At 40.6% G+C, this 25,189-nt stretch overlaps 1 protein-coding gene and 1 non-coding gene across 3 annotated transcripts in view; one reads left to right on the top strand and one right to left on the bottom strand.

Moving 5' to 3' along the window:
- LOC124159123 (protein piccolo-like) overlaps positions 1–25,189 on the top strand; it is a 795,703-nt gene that overhangs the window by 672,329 nt on the left and 98,185 nt on the right. The window lies entirely within an intron of this gene.
- On the bottom strand, positions 1,568–1,639 carry Trnad-guc. The gene has a single exon. It is a non-coding gene; the product is annotated as a tRNA-Asp (tRNA).

Here is a 25,189-nt window from a genome sequence, read left to right as displayed (position 1 = left end):
CATCTGTGTAACGCTCTATGCGTGGTTTTTTTACTGTGCTTCACCCAACCTGGGTGTTGAGCGTATTCATGCGTGTTTATAATGAGAGAGAGGTACTTGCACTCGCGAGACCCTCTTGCCTGTGATCCCACGCTTTTCCCGTTATTATTATTATTATTTTTTTCCTCCTTCCAGTTGTGTACGTGTGCGAGAAAGCCTTCCACATTTTATATCTCCCTCGATTCCCGCTGCCCTTTCTTTCGCACGCGTGGGAAATTTTCGTTTGCATCGTCAGCCACACGGGGAGAGTGTGTCGACTGCGCTAATTGCCGAGTCAGTCCCACGTGGGTATGGCGAGGGGAGAAAACATTTTTCACAAATGGATATATTTTTATTCCCTTGGGGGACCTCAATTGAGAGAGACTTTTTAAAAATTAATTTTAGAAATATATTGATGTTTGACGTCACGGAATCACTCACGGGAGGATTAGGAGAACAGACACTTCAAATTGGTAAAATAACTGTTTTCTTGGATTCATGGTCCAATCTTCTGCTCCGTTTGGCTTCTTTAGGGTCGTTCATCATGAGGGATTAATGTAATTTGTATCACTTGACAACTGACAGCCGTATCGTAATTGCAATAGCTCTGGCTCCTCTGGTATTTGCGTAAAACGTGCTGGTGTTAATATGAATTTAATGACTTACGTCTCCGTATCCGCATGTTACCTTGAAAGATACCTCCAAGGTAATGGAAATATGCGAAATTATCTGATACAAAATTTGTATTTCGACTACTGAGCTAGGTTTTCACCGCTGACAATATCTTAAAACATGGTGTTTATTTACCTGTTCTTACTACTGGGCACATGACCCTCCGATCTCGAATAGGAAGTGAACTATGAAGCTAGTTAGAAAAGATGAATGGAAGATTATCATTGAATCGTGAAATATGATTCTACTTGCTTACTTTATTCTGCATTTTAGGAAGTAATTCGACGATATTAATTCACAAAATTATTTTCGTTTAACTTTTTCAAGAATGTGATCTATGAAGGATACTGACTCATTCTTTGACTCAAAAAATAAGTTTGTTTCTTCGCTTTCTCGTTTATAATAAAATCACTAAAGTTGGAAATGAACACCTATTCTAGTTGTCCCTCTTTCTTTCTTTGTTGCTATTATTGCACTATTTATGTTAGAGGAAAAATGCTGTTTATCAGAAGTAAAAGTTAATTCACTTTGATTGCCATGGGAAACATTCCCCTCAACCGGAAGACAAACCATGGACCTTTGTTTTCCGGACCAATTCGACGTCCACAACGATATTCAAGTCCCTTAAATTCCCATGGCATGGAGAAAAAAGTAAGTAGAATAGGGACCTCCCCTTTTATTCCCGTAGCAATTAAAGTAAATTTCACCTCCGTTCACGCGACAGGTTTTAATTTCATGAGGGCGTAAAGCCAGATTATACTCGATTTTATTTGCTCCTATTATCTTTTGCGAGTTCGTCACACTGTGCGTTAAGGAGTTTTTCATAAATATCAAAAAAACTAGAAGGATCACATCCGTAATTGACGAAAAAAAAATTCTCCCCGGCGGGGAATCGAACCCCGGTCTCCCGCGTGACAGGCGGGGATACTGACCACTATACTACCGAGGACGTTAAGAGAAGGAGACTACTTTAGTGAAAGGAACTAATCTTCCGAGGCATGCCAACTCCTTCCCCTGCGCTGAGTCATGAAGGGGAAAGAGAAGGAGTGGTAGTGTATCGGCCTTTCCTATCTTTCCCCCTCGCCTCTCGCTGTGGCTCAATGGAGGGGAAGCAGTACGATTAGCGTTGGCTTTAAAGATAGAATATTTACGTTTGGTGCGTAATGACCGGGGTTTGATTCCCCGCCGGGGATAATTTTTTTTCCCGTCTACTTTAGTTTCATTGCGAATTATGCACGGTGGCCTAGGGAGGTAGACCTCTCCAATTATATTTATGCCATTCGTACATACACGCTACGTTTCGTTCGTTTCAGGTTCCGTAAAACAAACACCTACCGTTTGTTTTACGGAACCTGAGGCCTTATATTCTACTTGGTTTTAAGGCGATGATAACGACTTAACTGTGGAAGTCGTACCTTAAGAGTGTCGCGGAATGCTTTTCAGATATGTTGTAGATATTATTTTAAGTGGAGGCGTCACGCACATGAATAGTTTAAGACTTCATTACGTAAGATACTGACTCATTACTGCCCCAAGAGTATCTCCGGCACATCTATTTGAGTTTTAGAAATAAAAAAGTAAAAAAGGCCAATACAAATAGAAACCTCATAAAAATAAATCCTAAATAAAATATAACCCTGCGTCTTCCTCAGCTATGGTGACTATTTAAGGTAAGATAATTGTTTTCATGATAAAATTGTATGTCGATTATGAAAACCTCGATAACATAAAAAAACTGGACCAATTAGAAAGAGCATTCTTCTCATAGCCGAAAGCCGTTGTTTTGCGTATGTTCAGTCATTCTTACGGCAGAATCAGAGCTGACTGGACTTGGATATTATGGCTAGGCTTTGTGTACTCATGGGGAAATTTTATGAAAATGGAGTTACTTTTAGTGGCGTATCATTGCTCACGTTTCCTTGAAATGGCCGAAAAAAATTAAATGGCATAGGGTTCTTCTGTCTCCTGCAGATATATGGCCCCTGCCGTCAGAAATTATTTATTCGGTTTATTATAATAATTTCTCGTTCGATGAAAATATTTATCCATCTTTATCCTCCTTAAAATGCCTAAATATTAAAAAATTATAAATGTAAATATTAAAAATTACTTGTAATTCTGACATTGGCCATTAAATTTCATATTACAAAATCATAAGGTAGGATCCATTAATAAAGGTCCTTTTTAAAATCTTTTGTAATATCTAAAACTATTTTTGATATTATTAAGAACACAATATTCTCTATTTTCACAGAATGATGAGCAATATTTGGTGAAATAAATCAATTTTTACCATCAAACATCGTTTTAAACATTCTTTGAAAATTATCAGGAGATTTTATTTTGACTGGACTTTTTCTGACAGGAAATTAAGGAAATGTCGCCCGGGCTGAAATGAATGTAAGATTTTAGTAATTTTGTCTATTCTTGCTGTTATTATTTTTACGCCTCGGTTTCCTTTTTTCTTAATGATATGTCACCATCATAAGTCGGCAATTATGAAATTGGTTTGACGCAGCTCTCCATTCCTCTCTCCTATCCGCAAGTCTTTTCATTGCGACGTATTTCTTCCTTTTTATATCCTTTATAACATGTCCTATGTAACTCATTCGGGGTCGTCCCTTGCCCTTTTTCCCTTCCACCTGTCCATCTACGATTTCTTGCATCAGGCCATAATGCCTCACAATGTGGCCAACTAAGTTGTACCATCTTCTGCTTAAGAATTTTAGGATACTTCTCTTTTCTCCCACTCTTCTCTACACTTTTTCTCATTAGTTATTAACTTACTTACTCAACGATCCATTAATATTCATAGTGATATATCAGGAAGGTAAATTTCGTTGATTGAATTACGTTTCACAATTTACCTTGCTATAAATGAGCGACCCCTTTTTCTTCTCCTCCGACCTTACAAAGCGCCATTGGTTGTCATCCTGCGGGATGTGATAAACACTTTCCGAGCGTGCCGAGTTCAACGCCCGACCGTATCCCCGCGATCTCATTTCTTTCCGTGATCCTCTGAGTGAGAGAGCAGCCGGTGACCCCTTCATGCCTTTCCTCAGTCTCGCACCCCCCTTTTTCCACTCCCCAGTTCTCCTCTCTTCTTCTACTCCAGTTTCAACCCGCCGCCCCGCGTCCTTCCCTTCCCCGGGGGGTTGTCAGCCGCCACCGCCTATTTTTCCCCGCTTGGTCATGACCTTCCCCCTCGTGACCGGCTGGAGAAGTTCACGGGGATGCTTCCTTACTTTCCCTTAATGACTGGAAGCGTTCGAGATGTGGATATGGAGAAGAATGGAGAAGCTAAAGTGGACGAAAAGGAGGAGGAGAGACGAAGTGCTGGACATGGTGGGTTAAGAGAGTCAACTTCTGGATAAGATACGGAAAAGACAGAAGGTATGGCTGGTGCGAATACTCAACGGGGAGGGTAGGTTTAAATCATTGTTAGAGGGTAGAATGTTGGTTAAAGAAAGGACTGGACTGGACGCGGTGCAACCGATACCATGGAAAATCGTGAGCAAGGGGACTCCATTAAATAAGACGCAAAAACATGGCGTTATATCTGTCGCCGTTTCACGCGCATTTTATTCGGAGGTGCCGCTATGCAGCGGTATCTCGTTCAGAGTGACCATGGCCCTTATATTTATAAGGACCATGAGAGTGACTTTTGCCGTCAACCGTAGGAAATGGTCTTTTTTAATTGGCAATTGTCTCGAATGCGTTAAATGTGTGTTATATACGATTTATTTGCTTATTTACGTATAAATGCCGTGTATTTCTTCGTGAGAAGTGGAAATTGATGACTGGTAGCGCCGCGAGTGGCGATTTTGATATCTGATTTTAATGCGCGTGGAGGGGCAACAACTATAGCTTACTTCTACTGAAGAATCCTTTAATGTAATATTCGTGATCATGAGATAACTTTATGTGCACCATGTTCTTTGAATTGAAATATTTACTTGAGTCCTAGAAGTGTATGCTTCACCTCTATGGATTTTTTTGCAGATGTTTTTTTTTGTGGAAGCATTCCTATTCTTATCTCTGGCTTACTGAGCTTGCATTTTCCGCGTACTCGGTCGTATTCACGTCATTCTAAGTTGCCTTCGCGACTTAGTCACTGGGGAAGTAATTGGTGTGGCGTCAGCTCCTCCTTTCCTGCTACTGCCGCACATGCTATTCCCGTCCTTTCCCATCAGCTGGATGACCGATGTATCCATTTTGGTCTACGAATAAACTGGCGTTCGCGAAGTCGAAATTCTTTCGGACACCATTCCAGAGCCTCGGTCTCCAAGAATAGAAGACATCACGCACTCGTCCTGGAAATTCATTGATGGAGGCTCCACTCACGGCCAATGTGCTTGCAGTTAAAATTCACGGGACGAGATCGCCTGTTGGAGCGTCGTCCTGCGAGGTGAATCTATATTGCTCATCCTTTCGTTGACATTTCGGTGGCCACGAATATTACAATAGAGGATAATACAGCCAGCCTTCATATGTGTAGTCGCCCACCGCGCATTTAAATGTATTTTCAGAAGTCGCCAACCGCGTCTCTGAGAGGCTAAACGATCCGAATTTCAGGGAATAATATTCTATAATTATTGCTTTATTGCTGTAATCGAATTCATAACTCTCCATTGATGCTCATCGAGGGTCGCATCTGTATTCCGCACATTATATGATCGGCAAAAAGATTCGCAAAATTTTTCACTAGTCGGTACATTTGTATTCCGCAGGTGAACAGAAGCTCGTTGTTCGTTTTGTGGATAGAATTCTCGAGAAGTGCGAAGACTATGTGAGACAGACGGGCTACTTTTCCCTTATGAGACATTATCTAGAGTACACTGCCGGTATATAGAACCTCAGGTACCGCTTTTTAATTCCCAAAAGTTCAAGAGATGTTGAAGCCTTTTTTTAGTGGAAGGTAAGCCGAAGGAAAACATTTTGCGTTTTTAGGCGATTATTGCAACTTCACATTATGCATCACTGCAGCCGAGGAATGAAAGGTATTGGCTTTAGGCATGGCAGCTGTATATGAAATGGCGTCATAATCAATGAGGATATTTTCGTGTTTAAAGGAAATCTATGTTCAGGAGTTTCATTATTAACTAAAATGGCTCCATTGCTCCAAATCGAAGCGCTTTTGCATTGATCTTTGCTTCAATGTTGGTGGTGGGTTTCAAATTCTTATTTGCTAACGCAGAGGTCGCAGATTTGATTCCCGCCCGGGTGGAATTAACACTGTTCAGGGGGATTATTCCTTATTTCCTTATTCGTGCTCATATTCGGATTAAGTCTTAGAATATTTAGCCAAATACGGGCATTGTTTTGTAGTTAAATAAGTGATCGCACGAGTAACAGCGCACTCAAAAGTCTCATTTCCTTGGGAACGGTTCATTTACAGCGTGTCGTCATTGTTACGTCGAGTAATGAACGATTCATTTGGAAATTCAACGGCTCTCCGAAAATGTGGTCATTTTTATTTGGAAATACTGGATACAATCCGGACTCACTTTTACGAGTATTGTGCATTTCCATCTTATCATAGTTTTTGAATAAATTATCAAAGTATTCATTGCAAATCGAATAGCTCTCCAAATGCAGTCATTTTCATTTGAAACACAGAATGATCCCCCAGGGCATGATGGTACGTGATTGTCTAGCACGTAGATTTTAGGAGAGGATTTCATGGTCCTAAATGCGCTCGATGAAGCGAAGACGAATATATTATTATCATAATCTGTACCATGTACGATTGATATTGTTTTCATCAGGATCTTCCCGAACCCAAACCGCTGTGAAATATATAAACGCCTCGGGTTTCGAAGTAAGAAGTCATGTTCAGGAAGAAGATACTTTATTAGTTTTTTGTGTGGAACGAGGAATTCAATCTCATCATTTGCGCATAGTGAAATATTTCAGTCGTCTCGTTGCGTGTTGGCCATCATTTAACTTCCGGCACTCCGCCGTCGACCTCAAAAACTTCTTTTTTTGCGTGTGCTGTGCTCTCCTCCTTACTCCTCGTTGAGTCACGATGTTTCAATTTCCAGCCTCGCTCAACGGTCCACTCTGCTCGAGTTTCTCGTCTCTCCGAAATTCCTCTTTTTCCGTGGAATCTCGCCTCCGCCGCCCGTGTGGGAAGGGAGATCGCCACAGTTCCATCATCGGCGGGAGAGTGGTCATCTGATGATTGGTGAGCGCCCCTTGTAAAGTGTAGCGTATTTCCCGAACACGCGGCACATTTTCTTTTTTAGCAGACTCGCGATGCATCACTCTATTTTTTGCCTCGCTTCGCTCATTTATTCGGCGAAACGGAATTATCTTTCTCATTGGCCGTCATTGTGCACTGCGTCCGTAAAATTGTAAGTGAAAAAGCTCATCGACTCGTAGGGAAGACGTGCATGGAGAATTGTTACGATTTTTATGCAGTATATTTTCAGTTAGTGCATTATGAGTAATTATATACCTTTATGAGTGCAGTTTCAAGGTAAATTCGTATTGAGAAAGATCCTAGATTTTCCCGGCGAATACCACAGATAAAAGGGTTTGGCACCTGGTAAGGTTTTTTAGCGCCAAAACAACAACGACAATTTTAAAAATACTTTACTTGGTGCCAAACCCGAGAAGATTTTATCTAAATTCGCCTTCTAATTTGTTTTTAGTGCTATATTATTGATAGGTACAAGAAATACAGACGTAACTCTAGGGGAAAGAAGAGGATTCATTGCTTATCGTGGCTCGTAAAAGTCAGTTCCTACATCCTTATCAATTAGGATTTTAGGGAATTTCAGAGTAATATTATTAATAAGCCTCAAGCGTCTAAACGAAATCTGTAAGAACTGTAAGCTTAAATGGAAAAACTCATTTATGATCACAATTTTTTTCTACTTTCCCTCGAATCGAATTACGCCATTCAATCAACCACTGTGAATTGTAATGTTGCAGCTATATTTGTTATTGTTATATTGTTATTTGTGTAATCATATATTTATTTTACTTTTTAGTTGCTTATTTTTTAAGGCTTTGGGAAACATGCATTATTACGGTATTTTATGCAATTTCACGCTTGTTGCCAATCCAACATCACATTCATTTATTAGGCAACGTAAATCATCTCATTCATTCCACGGAAGTCGATAGGATTTATCATTCTTCTGTTGCGAAAAATAATCATCATTTAGAATCGAGGAGCCAATTGAAAATACCATTGTAGTTGACACTTGAGGTGACGAGCTCCAATTTAATCGACAAGAAAAATCACGCAACTGTAAAAGAGGAAGAGGACCGTTGTTTCCTCTCTCCGTCTGTGGTATTTATGAATGAATATGTTATCGATATATTATTCGTTCCAGTTCAGGATGTGTGAACTAAACTCGAGCTGTGCAACCTAATATTCGTATGCAAATTTTTTTGATCGCTCTAATGCAATTTCTATTATTTCGCTCATACCTAACATGTTTTTGCTCGACCTGAGAGATGTGGCCTTGTCATTCTATCTTCGTCGAACGTGGTTTCCAATATCGACCAATGCCTCTTTCTATGGCTTTTCTAGTCATCAAAGCCTTCATGCGAACAAGTTCCCTAGAATCAAGCTACCTCCATTTCACTAGTCAAGTTATTCTTAGTCTAATCCCTCGTGAATCATGTTAGATCTCTCCTCGTATTGTATGTGATGGTGAAAAGCGATGTATCCTATATTGAGAGTTAGTTTGAATTGACAAATAGCCTTCGTTATTGACTGCAGTTTTAGCATCGGATGATTTTCAATGGAATTTCTCTCATCTTAAAAAAAATTAAAAATGCCGGAGGCTGTGCTGTGAATGAAATATCACGACGAGGACAACGTTTTCTCGTCGATCTCTGGTACTGTCAAACGAGAAAAATATGTGAAAAACTTGTCATGATTGATAACGCTGACCCGAAAGGCACGAACTCAATTTCCGGTTAGGCTTACGAGATTTTCCTTGCATACGATAAAGCGATGCTCCGCCTTTTCTCCGATAAAATACAACCGTAGCTGACATAGGTTTCTCATTCATGTGCAATAATTCTGCAATGTAAACTGTTAGGCGCAGTATAGGTACTTTGGCCATATTGTGGGAAGAATCCATATGTTTTATTAATTTAGAGTGGGTGATAAATATTCTTTACTAGGCCATAGTTTTTTACCGTAGTCAGATTCACTGTTTTCCCTGGTTCATATTTTCTTTTTTATTATTTGAACACGATTCTTTCATTTGTTATCTACATTATATACCTATGTTTTTTTATACTGATGGTTATTGAATGATCAAACGTTCGATAGTATTCAAAGTCAACGGAGCAATGAAGGTAATTTTTATTGGTTTAAAAACAAAAATTTACGCTCTTGATAGCTTCCTGTTTTATTAGTATTTTAATTGAAATCCCCTTTTGATATGTTGAAGTTATTTATTACCTCGTCTGAGTTAGGTCAACAACGATGAGTCACACCGAGCAGCATGATATAGCACAATTGTATCGTGCTTCTAAGGAGCGTAGATAGCAAAATGATGCTTCCCCGTGGTTGACGCATATCTATGAAATGAAAACGAGAATGATATCTTTGTGGAGATTTAGTGAAAGTCCTGAGATATGGATGAGGAAGTTTCAAACTGTCTTTACTCAGTATCCCCACGGAGAATGCTACCTCAACGGGAAATGAGATAACCCTCTCGTTAGCGATAGCGGTAAGGAATGCTTTTCTAGTGGAGGAGCGTGCTTTTCTAGTTCCACGCTGCATTCCTGGCAGGGCGTGCCTTTTCTCGCTTATCCCAATTTATCGCTATATTTACTTGCCTGTTCACTTACCCAATGAGTTTGCCGCAACAGAGTCATTAGTATTCAAGACATCTTTTTAATTTAATTATATTATATTTTTTTAATCTCAGTAGCGTGCATTAAGGAATGCATACGTATATACACAACCAATACATAAGTAGTTACACAACCAGTAAACTATCCTAAAATCCTAACGCTGCCGTTATATTCTCTTATAGATCGCGGAAAAAACAACATTCTAAATCTGTTCCACATCTATCTCTCGTATTTTATTTTTATGATCTGATATACCGCAGTACATGATAGCGTTTATCCTCGTGCGTTTTAGAAATTATAGCACATATTTTTTTCGCAAACTCTCGTAATGACGTACGATGCCTTTCGGCTCACATAGCCATCATCTGGCACAAGACTTGTCAGCCGAAACGCGTTGTACCCATTAAATAGTAATCGTGAAGAAGTGTAACTACCTTTTATTTCAATCTGTCGCACTACCACTATATGACGCCTGAATGGTTTGAACTTACTCGGAATGAGGTTGAGGCGGAAGCTCACTCTATTTGACCCGCGTTCGAGAGCTGTTCGCGAGAGAGAAAAAAGATTGAAAACAGTTCGGTCCATGTAGCGGTCAGAATCGGAGGCAGAGCAGCGTCTCGGAGTTGGAAGCGGGGGGCGTTAGAGCAGGGCCCAACGCCCGCCTCGCGGCCGCGTAGAAAGGGAAGGGGAAAAAAAGGATTGAACTTAGCTGGGAGAGTCGGAGGGGAAGTCGTGCATTGGATGAGTCACGAACGAGGAAGGAGGGGAAGGGGGAGAGGAGCGGGGAGGGAGGAGAGTTGGAGGGGGGTAGCGGTGCGTCACTGTATTTCCTCCTACCCCTTTCACCCTCATCTTTCCCATTCCTCTCCTCCGTGAAGCGAAGGAGATTCCTTCGTGAATTCACGATTCGTAACATATATTGTTGTCGCGCTTTGTTTTTCTTTTGTTGTTTCTTCATATATGTTACATCTTTAGATGTTTAAAAACAAAATTTTGGGGTGCGAAAAATGAGAAAAAAAATTAATTAATATACTTTGGACGAACTTTTTCTACAGCACTTTGAATCGAATGTGGCGGTGTTTCATTCAAGGTATAGTTTTTTCGCTATTGTGCGTTACGATTTCTGATTGCTTATAATCCCGGACGTATTGTGGCGAGATAACTCAGTTTCGTTTTAATCTTGAATCATATGCTATGATGCGCCTTAGGTGTAGGAAAGCAAAATTTGAGGTGCGTAAAATGTGAAAAAATCAATTAAAATATTTTGAACGAACTTTTTCTCCACAATTTTGAATGGAATTTGGCGCTGTTTCATTCAGCTATCGGGTTTGTGAAACCTTAAGTATGTTTTTTATTAGTAAATGTTTTATTTTTATTAGGCGCAATATTAGCTCTTTAAAATTTATCTATATTACAGTACAATTTCTTTACATCTACATCTACAAATTACCCTGCGAGCCACCTCTAGGGTGTTTGGCAGGGGGTGATCAATCACCAGCATGCAGCATGCATTTGGACTCCCACATGCACACCACACCGTCCAAGAAACGTCCCGTATAATAACAAACTATACTACTATATGCTGTTAGAAATAGAATATAGAATAGAAAATCAGAAACATGCAGTAAGTTTTACATAGGTTAGTAGGCTACACTACAAGTCATGCAATCTATTTACGCGTTCTATTGCTGCCGTTATAATCTCTTATTGATCGTGGAAAAAATGACATTCGGAATCTGTCTGTTCTGCAATCTAAAAAATTAATTAATATACTTTGGACTATCATTGAATCAGTTTATAATAGTTCTTTAAAAACATTGTGGATAACCCATTTTTTACTGTTATGAGTACGTTATGAAATGTCATATAAAAGGATTTTTTGAAAATTTCTCAAAAGCGATGTTTACTTAGTGTCTCTGTATGACGTCGTCAATTCTCCACTCCTTGTTTCTGCCATCCTTTCTTTCTAGTCCAAATTACGTCAGCTAATGGCACGGAAAAGAAATGGCTTCGCGCGTGACCGTGTTTTAAATTTAGTGTCCTTCTCCTAATCTCAATTCTTTTCCGCTGAGACCACTATCTTCGTCCTTTATGGTCACTTAGACAATTAATAAATGAGGGTGGCATAGAACCGTGCTTCCTGGCCCACTTTTTGTCTTCACTTGTGAGGTTTAGGTCTACTTTTCATATTGAACTCAGTTTGCTGTGGAAGGTTGTTTCAGCGCAGGGTTTGTGTTACAATCCCTGCAATGTCATCCTTTAAAACGACCTTAACGTATGGTTTTTGTTCCTGCCTGGGGCCTCGTAATAGTGGCTGTCCACGTCGTCTCAGAATGTCGTAGGTTCGAATTCCGCTCTTATGATTATCGTGCTGAGAGGGTATGGATATTAGTGAACTTTTTAAGAAGTTTATTGTAAGAAATGACTTTATGCTAATAAATAATTACTTTCAAAAGATAAAATGGGAACTTGAAGGCTGGACGTGGTGGAAGGGCTCCATATTATCAATAAAAGACACTTTATAATGTCCAACATATATTTTAAAATTTCAGACCGGTTTTGACTGTTACATTTTTACCGGAACATCCTTTATACGTTAATTTGTTATGTGCTTTATAATGGTTCACCAGCCGAAACCGGTCGGATTAAAAAAATATATTTCGTTTAAGTTAAAAAAATGTCTTTTATTGATAATATTCAAAAGATAAGGTAAAAATTTAGTTTTTGCACTTGATAATAATACTCATAGTTAGATCAGTTGGCTCTATAGAGTTCTTAATATTTAAATCAGTAGGTTCTATAGATTTAGTAAAAATCAGATGTACTTTCTCACACCACCGATCTCCAATCTATTCTCCCCTACTTTCTACCAATGACACCATTGTGGAAATAGTACTCTTCATTGTCCCTTCTTCAATTAATGACATTGCGTTGACTTGCCGCTTCCTGTCGCAATTTTCCTTTTTATTTGATAGCATTAGTCTATTTAATTAGTTACCCTAAGATATTTTCTTATGGGGTAGGCTAATGGCCTACTTTTTCCAATAGCCAATTAATAACTGACTGTTCATATTCCATCCTCGGTCTTTGTGTCCTCACTTAGCTCCCATTTTTTGTATGCTGTGGAAGCAAAGCATAAAATATTCCGCTTTTCCATTCCGTTCTCATCCTACTAATTTCCCTCCTTTCCACCAAGGCCATTGCCATCATAATATTATTCATTATGGGCCCTCATACTGTAATAAATGTGGGTGTTATGTCACGGTTCTTCCTGTTCCACTTTTTCCTTTTTATGGGTATGATGGAACAAAATTGTATTTTTCCTTTTGCGTGTGCTTTTAAGTCCTCCTTTTATGATCCAATTTTTCAGGGTGAGAACAATGCAACCTATCCACCACATCATGGTAGTCTCTTGCCTTTGGACCTCATATTCTTTAATTTATGTTTTCATATTAAAACAAAACAACTTGACTCTTCTGCGCTCCATAATACTAAGAATCTAGTATTTTCGTGATGGAAGATTATTTTTCAAGGCAATCTATCGTTTTACTTTTAATAGAAGTGTGGAATAATTAGGATAGTTTGACATCAACACAGTCGTAAATTCCTGCATGTGAAACCTGCTAGAGTCAGCCTAGTTTTATATTAATATTTAATATCTTTATGTTATCTCTCTGATAGGCTTAGTGTTTATAGTGAAATTTTTTCGTTTATAACGTCTCAAATGGCCCTCTATTCAATTCACTCAGGTCATAATAGACGTGTATTGCGAATGGCATAAGAGGTTGCATTTACGCGTCTTACGCAGAACGTTGTTTGGAGGAAGTTTATGCATAGCGGCAGAATTCTGTGATTCATTCCGTTCGAGGAACCGTCGGTTCTCGGTAATTTAATTCTGTGGTACGGTATATGACGTACTGCGGTCTAAGTCTCTCGTATCATTTCATTAATATTTTTTTCCTCCGTGCTCCTAAGTTTTAATTTCCTTTCCTCCTTCATTGAGAAAAAGCGTTATTTTTGCTCGCCATACACATCGTAAATTGATAAGAATGTGGGAGGGAGAGGGCGATATTTTTGTTACGCAGTGGAAGTATTTTTTCGCTAAACCATCGTATTCACATTCACATTATTTTATGCGGTATCATGTATGCACTAATCCTAAGATTCCTATTAAAGCCAGTAAAACCCAGCCTGAGATTCGCTCTGAGAAGATGGCTTGGTGATGTAACTATTTAGTATACCTGACTGGCAGTCGGGAGATCTGGGTTCGAATCCGGGCGAAGCTAAATATCTTTTCATGGATAATTTCATCCTTAGCATTCTAGTTTATACATAGAGTGGAGATAAATTATGCAACGAAAATTTAACCTTGGGTAGCTGATGCCAGTATCAACCAAAATAACTGATGATGTTTCGGTCGAAAACGCACCATTTTTAAACTGCAGAAGCTTAGAGCCAAGCGGTCCGATTGCCCGCGAGTTTTCCCTGTTGCCGGATACATCGGATACATCGTTATCTCCGATAGGCAAAGCATTTGAAGTCGTGAGTTGTCCAGAGCATCCGGCAACAGGGTAAACTCGCGGCCAACCGAAGCGTTAGGACCAAAGTTTCTGTAGTTTGAAAATGGTGCGTTTTCGACCTAAACATCACGTGTAATTTTGGTTCCTGTTGGCTTCCTTATACGCCATATCTTGATACATGATGGCTTGATGACGACAATCGTCAAGGTACAAGTGGATGGCAAGAACGGAAAAGGAAGAACTCGAACAAAATACATGGAACAAGTAAAGAAAGATGTGAAAGAGAATAAATACGTAGGCGTGAATGGATTAGCTGATAGGAGAACTTAGTAGAGAGCTGCGTCAAACAAATCCTAGGATTGTCGACCAGTGATGATTGGCTTCAGCTATGCAGGGTAAAATTTAAGTGACACAATCTTTCTCCACACTTCATAGACCCCGAGTCATCTGCCTTTCGGTTCGCGACGTTCGCTGGCCGTGTTATTCCTGTTTACCTGCTGTGCATTGTATTGTGCGTTGCACTTCGCACTCTTCTACGCCACGGCTTGGCTGCTGCACTTGCAGGGCTTGCATTTTCAGGAGGGACGAGAGGGAGAGGGCTCGATGGCTGGAGGGGTGTGGTTTCGGGCGGGCGGGGGAGGACGGCGGAGTTACACGCCCGGCCCGCGGCGGCGGCTGCCTTTCTCTCTCTCGCCGCTCACCCCACCCCTCCACTACTATTCGGCCTCGTGCGCGCGCGGTGACTCACGAGCATGGAATGGCGAAAGGTGACTGGGGGGGGGGGGGGGGGGGGGAGTGAAGGTGTGAGGTGCATGGCGGATAGAACGGGAGTTCGGGGGTGGTGGTGGGGCGATTACGGCGGCGAGGAGGTGGAGGAAATTGTTGGTTCCACTAGCCGCTCGAGGTGTTTTCGTGCGGTGCCAGGTATCCAACACTATGGCCAGGGCGTAAAACAGCTGCTATGTTGATCTTGTAATGGAAAAATAGATTTCGATCAAAATCGAGCATCGATTTTTATGTATGAGGAGATGGGAAACCAAGGGGTACAAGTGATATTTTTCTCAACATAGTTGGGTAAAATTAATTGTTAGAAGAAAAACACAAAAACTAGGTTGTTAAGGGATACGAGTATGTCTGTTCTGTACCGATATCGAGTGGAAAATCAATGACACTCCTGGACATATAATTGATATCATTTGTTTTCTATTGCTAATTTCTATACATAACTCTGTATAGAAAAAAGAAATCAATTGTACCCCTTGGCTTCTCACCCGTTCATATATAAATCGATTTCAATCGATGGTGACTGGTCGAGGAAATGGATATCGTGCCATGATATTCGAGTTCCTATCCAAACTCAATTTTTCGACTTCGAGATGGACCATTTAGTTTATCTCGGCAGCGTCACTACCTTCATATGATAACTTCATCCGTCCCATGTGAATTTTCTCTAAGGCCGGTGAAATTGGAAAGGCACGCCCTCGATCATCTTGAAAGCATCTAAATCAGTTGATCTTCCTTAAAATTTTTAGTGAAGGCTATTGGTTCCAAAACTGAAAGTGTCTGCATTTGTAAATTTTTACTAATATTAATCCAGGCTAGTATTATGTGTAGATTTTTTCTACCACTAAAATGTTTATTTTGAGTTTTTTTTCGAATGAATGCTAAACATGCATTTGTACAAGCCTGGATAGATCACATCGTCACGATGCAAATGGTTATTAGTATTCCATGCAAGTTTTTTTAATGTCTTTAACCGGTCGGGTTAAGTAAAAATGAAACTTTATGGAATATATCTTAGTAATTGAGTATTTTCCGTGGTGGAATTGATTTTCGATCGATGCATCATATTCGAAATTTAAATGTTTAAAATTTTGATGCGTTTAATCCCAAATGGTTCTACGTACATCTATCTATGTTGTATGTGATCGGTTTTTCTCGTTTCGATATCAGTGACCACCAAGGTAGTTCTGGGTATCGATTTCGGACCGATAAATTCCGTGTTTTTGTGGCTTCTCCACACCAGACGCACCCAATATAATCCCTTTGCCTTAGTTTACGACCGACAATACCCTCCCAATCTCGAAGTTTATGTCCTCTCCGCCGCCGACTATTTTATTCCCTGAAATCCCTGCAAATCATGCTTTGAGCGGATGGAAAGTATCGAGTCTATATGTTTCTAAAGCTTTATTTTATTGTGCAGATGACTTTGCGCGCAGTCACCGCCACAAGTAAAAGATATGCACTCCTAAGGATTCATAGGCCATGAAAAAATCACTCGATTGAGCCAGGGCTCGATGCCAGCTCTTCCTCCATCATTTCCCCTTGAAGAAGTGTAGCATCCACATCTACATTATACCCTGCGAGGCACCTCTAGGTTGTTTGGCAGGGGGGGTTGCATGTGGCGATCCTCTTGCATGCTGCATTGCAAACCGCACGGCCGTAGTAATATTACGCATATTAGCAACATATACGTGCGTATTCATGCAAAGAGAAAACTTGCCAATGGTTAGTAAATCCTATAGCAAATCCATGCAAGATTATAAAGGTGGAATAAAAATATAATCTCATAATTATCATATCATCAGAGAGAATTTCGTGTACTATCAAGAGCGTAATAATGAAGACGGAAACAATGTGTTAAATGATGCTAGTGGGTAGTGGTAATCCATCAGGTTAAGAGACTTTCACTATCGGCTAATCGGTGCATTTCTACATTCATCATGAGGTACTTTTTTCGAATCCACGTGCTCTCCTTGGATTGACCTTTCACGTGGAATATTCTTATGAGAAGTGCCGTTGCATCGTCGTTGTTAAAGTTCTCATTCCTAATGGCCTCGCGGCTGGCGGTGATTTTATTTAATAGCGTCTATTTTCGGTTTGGGCGGTTCTGCATTTTTTCGTGATAGCGTTTATCGTGAGAAGGGGGAACAACAGCCTTTCTTTGGTGCATTCTTCGGATACCGTTGGACCAATCTTCCCGTTGTGCGGCGATGGGAGAGACGAAACAGCAAAGGAACTAGTTTTTGTCGTCGATTGCTATTTCACTGCTTCCCAAAACGGTGTTAAAATTGTTTTCTTTGAAAACCACTGTCTCGAATTCCAAAAATATCCCATATTTTATCCGAAAATATTTTTCAATCCGGTGGTGGTTGTATTTATAATTGGTCGATGCAAATTCCATCTTCCTTTTTCGCTTTGGTGCCTATTCCTAAGTTTAAGAAGTGTGAGTGATTTTTGATTATTGGATTGATTTACTAGCGTGAGACTCGTAGTCTGATAAGATGCTAGTATATATAAGGTCGATGATATTGCTCTCCGGTCTATACGATACCCACACCTATGTAACTTCTATGGCGGCAGTTTTGGTGCATTAAGGTTTATCTACTTACCTGATTTCATCGTCTGTTGCCTCGATAAATTTATTTATTATTAAAGGTAATCTAACGGCGTAGGTAAGTTTGCATGGATCATTGTACATCAGTTTGTACTAATGCCCTTAATTTTTGCCCTGCTTAAAACAATTGAGCCTCTTCAGTTACTTTCCGTTTAACCTTCATTCATGTTTGCTATGTTCATTATGTTTACTCATCCATGCATCGGATAAGTTATTTTTGCTGCGTATTAAACCTCTTAGTGCTATCCTTCTTCATAGGGTACTGGCGAGAAATGCGGAGGGTATTTTCATAAAATATAGCAACTCGGGAAAAAATCAATACAAAGCTATTTTATTGCATATCCATAAGCGGGTTTTTTAATTGATGACGTTAAACTGATTAGTATTTAAAAAAATATTTTTACGTTTACTGAAATAAAATATATCAAGGTAATAAGCTATAGCAAATTAAAACATCTACTACGTAAGAGCCTATATATCAGCCCGCCGCACTAAGGGGGTTAAGCGTGTATGTTTAAATTTGGTTGTATGCCGTCGCTCCTCTCTTCAATCTTCTTAACTTTCTTAGGACTATGATCGCTAGTTTTATGCCTGGAATCAAATTGTGAATATTTGGCTTATTTGGTGCTTAGCCCTAGAAATGCTATCAGGGTTTAATTTTCTCTTGGCCCATTTCACTGTCCCTAATTCGGCCTAGATATGCATTTTAAGTTTTTAAGCCAAGAATGAACAACTGCAGGCTCCACTTATATGTAAACAAAGAGCACCAACACCTCTCGATCTTTTTCGGGATATATTCTTCATCGGAGAATCTCTGGAATTCTTTTTTTCCTCGCCCTGCGTGGAGCATGGAAAATGTAGTTAACGTTTAAATCAATAGTTATCTTGTGCACCTTCTAGATCTCCTCGAGGTACTCTATTCTTGCCACTTTTTGCAAATATGTTTTTCATGATTTCATGATGGATCGCTGTGAAATAGTTTTAAGAAAAGGCTAATGAAGGGTTTGATCTATAGTGTAGCGCTTAACGGAGCTTAACCGTGGACACTGAGGAAGGTGTACGATGAAAGACGGAAGGCGTTTGAGATGTGGGTAAGTGGGAGAATGGAGAAGATGGAGTGGATGGAGAGGAACATGATCGATGAAGTGCTAGAGAGGAAACTTCTAGAGGAGATACGGAGAATACAGAAGAAAGTAAGGATTGAGCGTATACTCAGCGAGGGGATGATAAAAACCGCGTTCGAGGGTAGAATGTTGGGAAAGGGGAAGTGGGTTAGATTTATTGATGGAATTTTAAATCGCCTTAATGCGTAATGAATTGGTACGTCTAACTCGGGAGGGTTTATTCGCAAAATGTTCGATGTAAACCTAACTTAACCGTTAGAATGCTACACTAATCCTAGGGCAGACTAAATTTCCATATAACTAGAGGCTTTTCTACTCATGTCGGCTTTGGGTCCAGTGTTTTGCGAGACATCCTTCACCCTGAATTCTCGGCAACTTTCCGACCCGACCTCACTTGTGTTGGCTGTGTGTGTCTGTTTCGTCGTTGATGAAGCGATTCTAGTGTCGAAAGGAGAGTATATTTATGGGAGAAGGGGATGCCGGACGGAATAAACACTGGCCAGAGGAAGAAATGATTCGTCTGGTAGATCGCGATAAGACCACGTTGGCAGAGGGGAGGGTTGGCAAGTGCGGCTCTTCTGGCCAGGCGGTATCTCTCTCACTTCGCAACCCTCACCCGCTAGATCTGAAGTGGTCGTTGCTCGTGTGAGGGCGAGATTGTGTGGTCGTCTTTAACTTATGAATGGAGAGCAGGGGGTGAATGTGTGATGGATGTAGTACCGATTGAAAAGGGGGATTATTGGGCCAAGTGGAGACGTTTTTCGATGGCTCTGACCGATACGTATATCCTATATGGTATTTGGAGGAGGAGATTGACAGCGGAAGATATTTGCGTCATTAGGGAAGGAAGGAAGGATGGAGAGGAATCCGCGTCGGTTTCAGCTTCCTCCAAAAAGAAAGGCGCCCAGGGGACCACTGCTCAGCGTCCCATCTGACGGATGGTGCACTGTATTTGAAGCACACAACCAGGATCAGTCAGTAATCAAGTCTTGCTAGTGGCCTTAATAGAAACCTCTGCTATTGTTTTCTTCTACCGAGTATCTTTCAAAGTGTACAAGTATGCATTGAAGGATATAACAAATAAGTGTCAAAAGTAATTCATTCACGACTGTTGGTGAAAAATGCAATGGTCTGCGCATTAAAGGTATAAACATTTTTATTCCGTTTTGGGAGTGTGTGTATACTTTCAATAAATGTTTTAACTGAAAAATTTTTATGCGGGAGTGTAGAATAATTGTGCTCAAGGATACTTAGCACGAAGCACATAAGTATACGTTTTTGTGCCTTGCGGTCATTTTCGTGGTCTAGTTTGCATGAGATACCTCAGAACAGGAATTATATTGCTGTTTTGCGTGCGTGAATGACTGTGTTTGTACCCAAATTTTGCTATTTTACGCCATACAGATTTGGCTGTCCCTCTAGGGTTCTTAGGGTGGTTGGTAGCCTGATGTGTGATTTATCAACCGCTGAATTTTTTAAATATCGGGTCATGGGATATGCTCTCATTGTTGACGTCACCTTCTCTATCCAACCTGTTGGTATCGACCAATCTCCAGCGATGTAGATTTGTGGTATTTCTGAGCATTTTTTTCTCTTGAATAATCCGTTGGAAGTCTGTAACGACACTAATTACTGCGTGAAGTATGGGTTCACTTAATCTATATGGTTTTATAATAAATTACGTATCAAAACAGGTACATCTTCAATAAATTTTTGCGTCAGTTGGTTGAAAAATCGAGGTTTTTCCCTATTCCTCAATTTTTTCTTTTGCAGATCTTACTTTCCCGCCACTTTATTCTTTCAGTGCTTTTAGGTCGTGAAATTTCATCCTATTTCTGTGTTGCGAATTTTCGCGTTTCCCCAAAATTGGTCTTTCTTGCTACCTGTTACGAATTGGAGTGTAAAGGCTAGATTTCTGTGAAAGTTATCTTATATTGACTTTCCCTTATTAGTTATTAGTTACTCTGAATGGTTTCTTGAAAAGTTTATGTTAGTAGACTTCAAACGTTAAAAGTGCATTCAGTTTCATTGGCCCAAGGCGTTTAAAATCTCTGTCATCTTATGATCAAATTACTCTTTAAATACAAAATCTTACAAAAAAATTTATAAATCACTTTAACCGTTCCTAGGTCCATTCTGTAAACATTTTATTTATAATTGGAACTTTTTAAAGGTATTCCTATAATGTCTGTATAGACCGTGAATTAATTGGCTCTTTTCGAATATATAGTTGCTTGGAGTGAGAATTTATGGAACCGTTTAATCATGAATAATGTTTACCGTAGTAAACTCTACATTAGGTAATTATTTCATTTCACTACGCGTTAAGAGATTACCAGACAACGTGCTTCTAATATAACTCTTTATTAAAAAAAAGAAATCTCGAGAGAATTGCCTTAAAGTGTCGAAACCATCGTCGACTGTGGAGCTTTGTATTTAAGTGTGAAAATTACATTTGGTGTTTCATATTTCATCATGAATTCTTATCCTTATCAACTCGGCAAAATATCTCTGTAATTTTTCGTTTATTTTGGTCACCATTACCTTAAATCAGGCCAGGTTAGCCATAGCCAGAGAAATGTTTTCACTGGGTTGAGAAGGTTTTCTTACGATTGTACCTCTCTAATTATTCAGGGCTGGAGAAGTAGAATTGGGAAGTCAGAATGTTATTGGCGTTTGTACACACGCGGACCCTTCTTCCTTTCGGGATTAGGACCAATAATTGGGCTTTCTGTTGGTCCACTCCGAAAGGGGGAAGGGCTTCTGCATTCAAATTACCCCTATAGTCCCTCATCCTCCCTACTTGGAATTACGTTAGGCGTCCACTATAGGCGAGAAAGGAAGCATGGTAATGCGAACCCTGGGGATGTCTTCAGGCGGGAGGCGCCCGTCTTCAGATCGCTATGGTGTTGGTGTGGCGAGGGGTGACATGCAGTGCTGATGTCTCGGATCAGGGTTGGGAAAGCGAAAGCAGGTTGAAATGTACTAGGGGTGCTATCCAGAATATTATTTGCATTCGGCGCTGTCACATCTCTTCCATACTTTCTTGCGGACACCAACGATTATTTTGACACCAGCTCTGCAGTGTCTGCTTTCGAGAACTGATATCTATTCACTTCCTTATTATTTGGCGTCATCCTTTTTCAGCGAGATGCAAATTTTATGAACTTCGTTGCGTTGGTCGACTTTAGTCGCTGTTGTAGTTTTCATACCCTCGGACACTCAAAAATATTTAATTAAATAATATATGATATTTTAAAATATTTTTTTAATGGTTAATTGAATACTCGGAAAAACATGATAGGAGGCTGAAAAAGTTTTTTTTTTAACCATTTAGAGCGAAGTCGGAATGTCGATTTTTCAATCCCATTAATCTAATTAAGAAATGGTAAATTTATCGATGCAAATTTTACCATATGAATTTACTAGAGACAAATTTGGCGTGGACCAGAAATCAAACTTTGAACCTTCAGCTTTTTAGGCTACTAAGATGTGTACTCAGAATTATTATTCGTACTTGAAATAAGGAAGTTAATTGGCATGTCCGACCAGAAATTGGGAAATATGGGTTTGAATCTCGGTCAAATCCATGATTTTTCACAGCGAATAACTTCCTGTTGTACTCATGTATCCGCTTGAATAAGTCAGTAATTTATTTTGGGCATAAGAGGGGACATTTTGGTTCGATTTTTCATGCTAGTGATTCATTTACATTCTTATTTAAATATTTTTCTTTATTCTTTTTAAACATTTTTAGAGAATAGGGACTGTTCGGGCATATTAGGTGGACCATATTGATAAAATTGTAAACTTTTTCAAATTAATAACCGTTTGGTAATCATAACTTTTTACATAATTACGTGTGTACTTTGATTATGTGTTATGTAGACCGGTATATACTCAGTGGGTGTTCAAATTTCTCGCAACAATACATACGCTTTATGTTTTTTTTTGGACTATCGGTTAGTGCGATTGTAACGCATCGTATTGTTGGTGAATACGCGTCCCCAGCCAAATTCCCTCCAGGTGGCTCCCAGAAGTCAGATAGGTGGCTATCTAAGTCCCTGTTGGACTGTGAGGACCACGTTGTGAGCTAGATGGATGCGTGACGAGACGGGGAAGGGTTTTCGCATGAGTGAATGGCGGCCAGCCTTCCCCTTTCGCCCCCGATGTTCCTCCATCCTGCTCCACACCCCCCTTATTATAGTGCACACATACTACTCGGTTTCGCCTCATCCCCTTCTTCCACTTCACACCCCAATCTTCGGCCTATCGCTCGGGATTTTCCCTTCGAAAGAAAAAAATATATTTCCCCCGCACCAGTAGTTCTAGCCTCGCTCTTTTTCGTGGGACCATCTCTGGGGAATTGGTGTAGATGCTGGGGGGCCCACTTCGTTCCCTTCAGTGTTACTTCTCATTTCTAATGTGGTCCACGTACGTGTGCAAGACCGGAAAGAAATTTTTCGCCGTCCGAGGAGTCCTTTTCACTGCGTTGGCATTTAATAGTTTTAGGGATGTTCAGCTGGAGTACTTTCAACTCTGAGCCAGGAAGAAGGTTGCTCTTTGTTGTTAGTCCTTGGTTTTTGTTGCATGTATATACCTTAGTCCGCGAATATTCCCCCAATATTTCCAAATTAATACCTCAACTCACATTCCCTCCTTTATTTTCATTCTTGGATTTAACTGCCGAAACCGCTGGCGAAGCGTGTCAGGATTCAAAACCAGCTGTAACTTTCTACGCAAATTTATTTACATAATCCACTAACTTTCCGGAACCCAGTGCCATTATGAAGTGCTTTTTACAAGTTTTCACATTTTCTCTAGAAAAATGATTGATAGTAATTTTTTTCTTTGCCTTCCATTTTCCCGTATTAATCGTAATAAAAGGAAAGTCCCTTATTTTCTCACGGCATTTGTCCCGATAAAATAGGATTCTAATACTATCACTTCTCAGGATATCATTCATCGATACGCCACTCCATATATCTTTGTCTAGATACATCGTAATAGCCCAATCGGTTATTTTGTTTTTTTAAATATTCGAGGATTCTCCTTTCTACTGAGCACACCCTTTCAGCTAGTCTGCTACCAGTTTTAACTAATCTCATTCTATATTACCGCAGATCAGATTCCTCTTCATCATTCTCATCTGAGCGGATTCGTTTTTGTTCTACTGATCAAAGCTTGTGTCACCCTCATAGGTAGGACTGCCGAGCCTTCTGTTGTCAAATTTTGGAAGACTGATTGTAAGCATCGCCATCAGCATCCCAATTAAATCCTTCTTCTCTTCTGCCTTTTCTCTCACATCAAGTTGTGCGATTTCTCGCTACCGCATTCCCCAAACAATATCTCGCCGTTATCTTTTCTTACGCTGTCTCTTCCCCGAAGATCTCATGTTCACTTTCTGTCGGACCATCAGTTTCTGCGACAATTGGCTATTGTGCTCGTCCGTCCATATCACCCAGTTTTCCCATTTCATGTAGCTGAAGTCATCATTTTTATGTCCGCCAGAGGCACGCTGTCGTTCTATGCTTTTCTCTGCATCCTCTTCCTACATTTGCTTTCCATCGTTGCTTCACATTCCGTGACGTCTTGCTGCTCCTGGTTATCTCTTTATACCATCAAGTTTTGCGACGGCTTCGTACCGGAGGAGTACGCCAGACCCAAATCCTCCCTTTCCTCGCTTTATGTGATTATTTTACCCCATCCCCGTTCCTTCGTACCTATAATTCCTGTGGTGTCTTCATGCGTCTAGTTTCCCCTCATTTCCCCCAAGTTCTGCGACGGCCGTCAAGAAACCTCGTCATACCCAAACCCTCCAGTTTTCTGCTCTCCTCCGCTTCCTTGTCCTCCTCCGCTCCATTCACTGCCAAATTCCCCCGTACCCCGTCGCTGCGAAAATCTCCTTGCAGCTGCTTCTGGTTCTCTCTCTCAACCATCAAGTTCTGCGACGGCTTCGCACCAGAAGAGTACGCCGGATCCAAATCCTCCCTTTTCTCGCTTTTCCGTGCTTAGTTGCCCTCATTCCCGTTCCTTCGTACCAATAATTTCTGTCGTGTCTTCCTGCACCGTGTTTCCCCTCATTGCCACCAAATTCTGCGACGGCCGTCTACCAGCCTCGCCATGCCCTAACCCTCCAGTTTTCCGCTTTCCTCGCCCCCCATTCACTCCCCAATCCCCCCGATATGCCCCTTCGCTGTAAAAACCCCTTGCACTTCCCTCCCCTCCAGTCTGCGCCCCCCCTCCCCTCCCATATCGCTCCCATCCGTCTCCTCCCCCTCCTCCTTCCCCATTTCCTCCCCTCCCTCATTTACCCCACCCCACTCCTCCCCCTCTGTCTCCCCTCCCAGTCCGCTTCAAGTCTGGCCGTCTCACTCTTGCGAGAGCTTCAGTCAAACGCGCATCCGGCCCTCTTGCAGTCATCCGCTGGACTTCCTTCCCTCTAGCCACATACACGCCCCTGGCTTGTGAGTCTCTTACGACTACACACTCCGTGCTGCAAGGATACGAAGCATTTACCCCTACGCACGGTTCGAACCACGGGAGCTACTTCTTCTTGTGATCCTATAGAGCGGAGAGGAAGGCAAGTTCACCAATACCACTACTTCTACATACTTCAGTTCTATTGG

This window comes from Ischnura elegans, chromosome 5, assembly GCF_921293095.1.
Source record: "Ischnura elegans chromosome 5, ioIscEleg1.1, whole genome shotgun sequence".
Classification (NCBI taxonomy): Eukaryota; Metazoa; Arthropoda; class Insecta; order Odonata; family Coenagrionidae; genus Ischnura; species Ischnura elegans.
The sequence above is the reverse complement of the archived record's forward strand: the minus strand, read 5'-3'. Positions and strand labels throughout refer to the sequence as shown.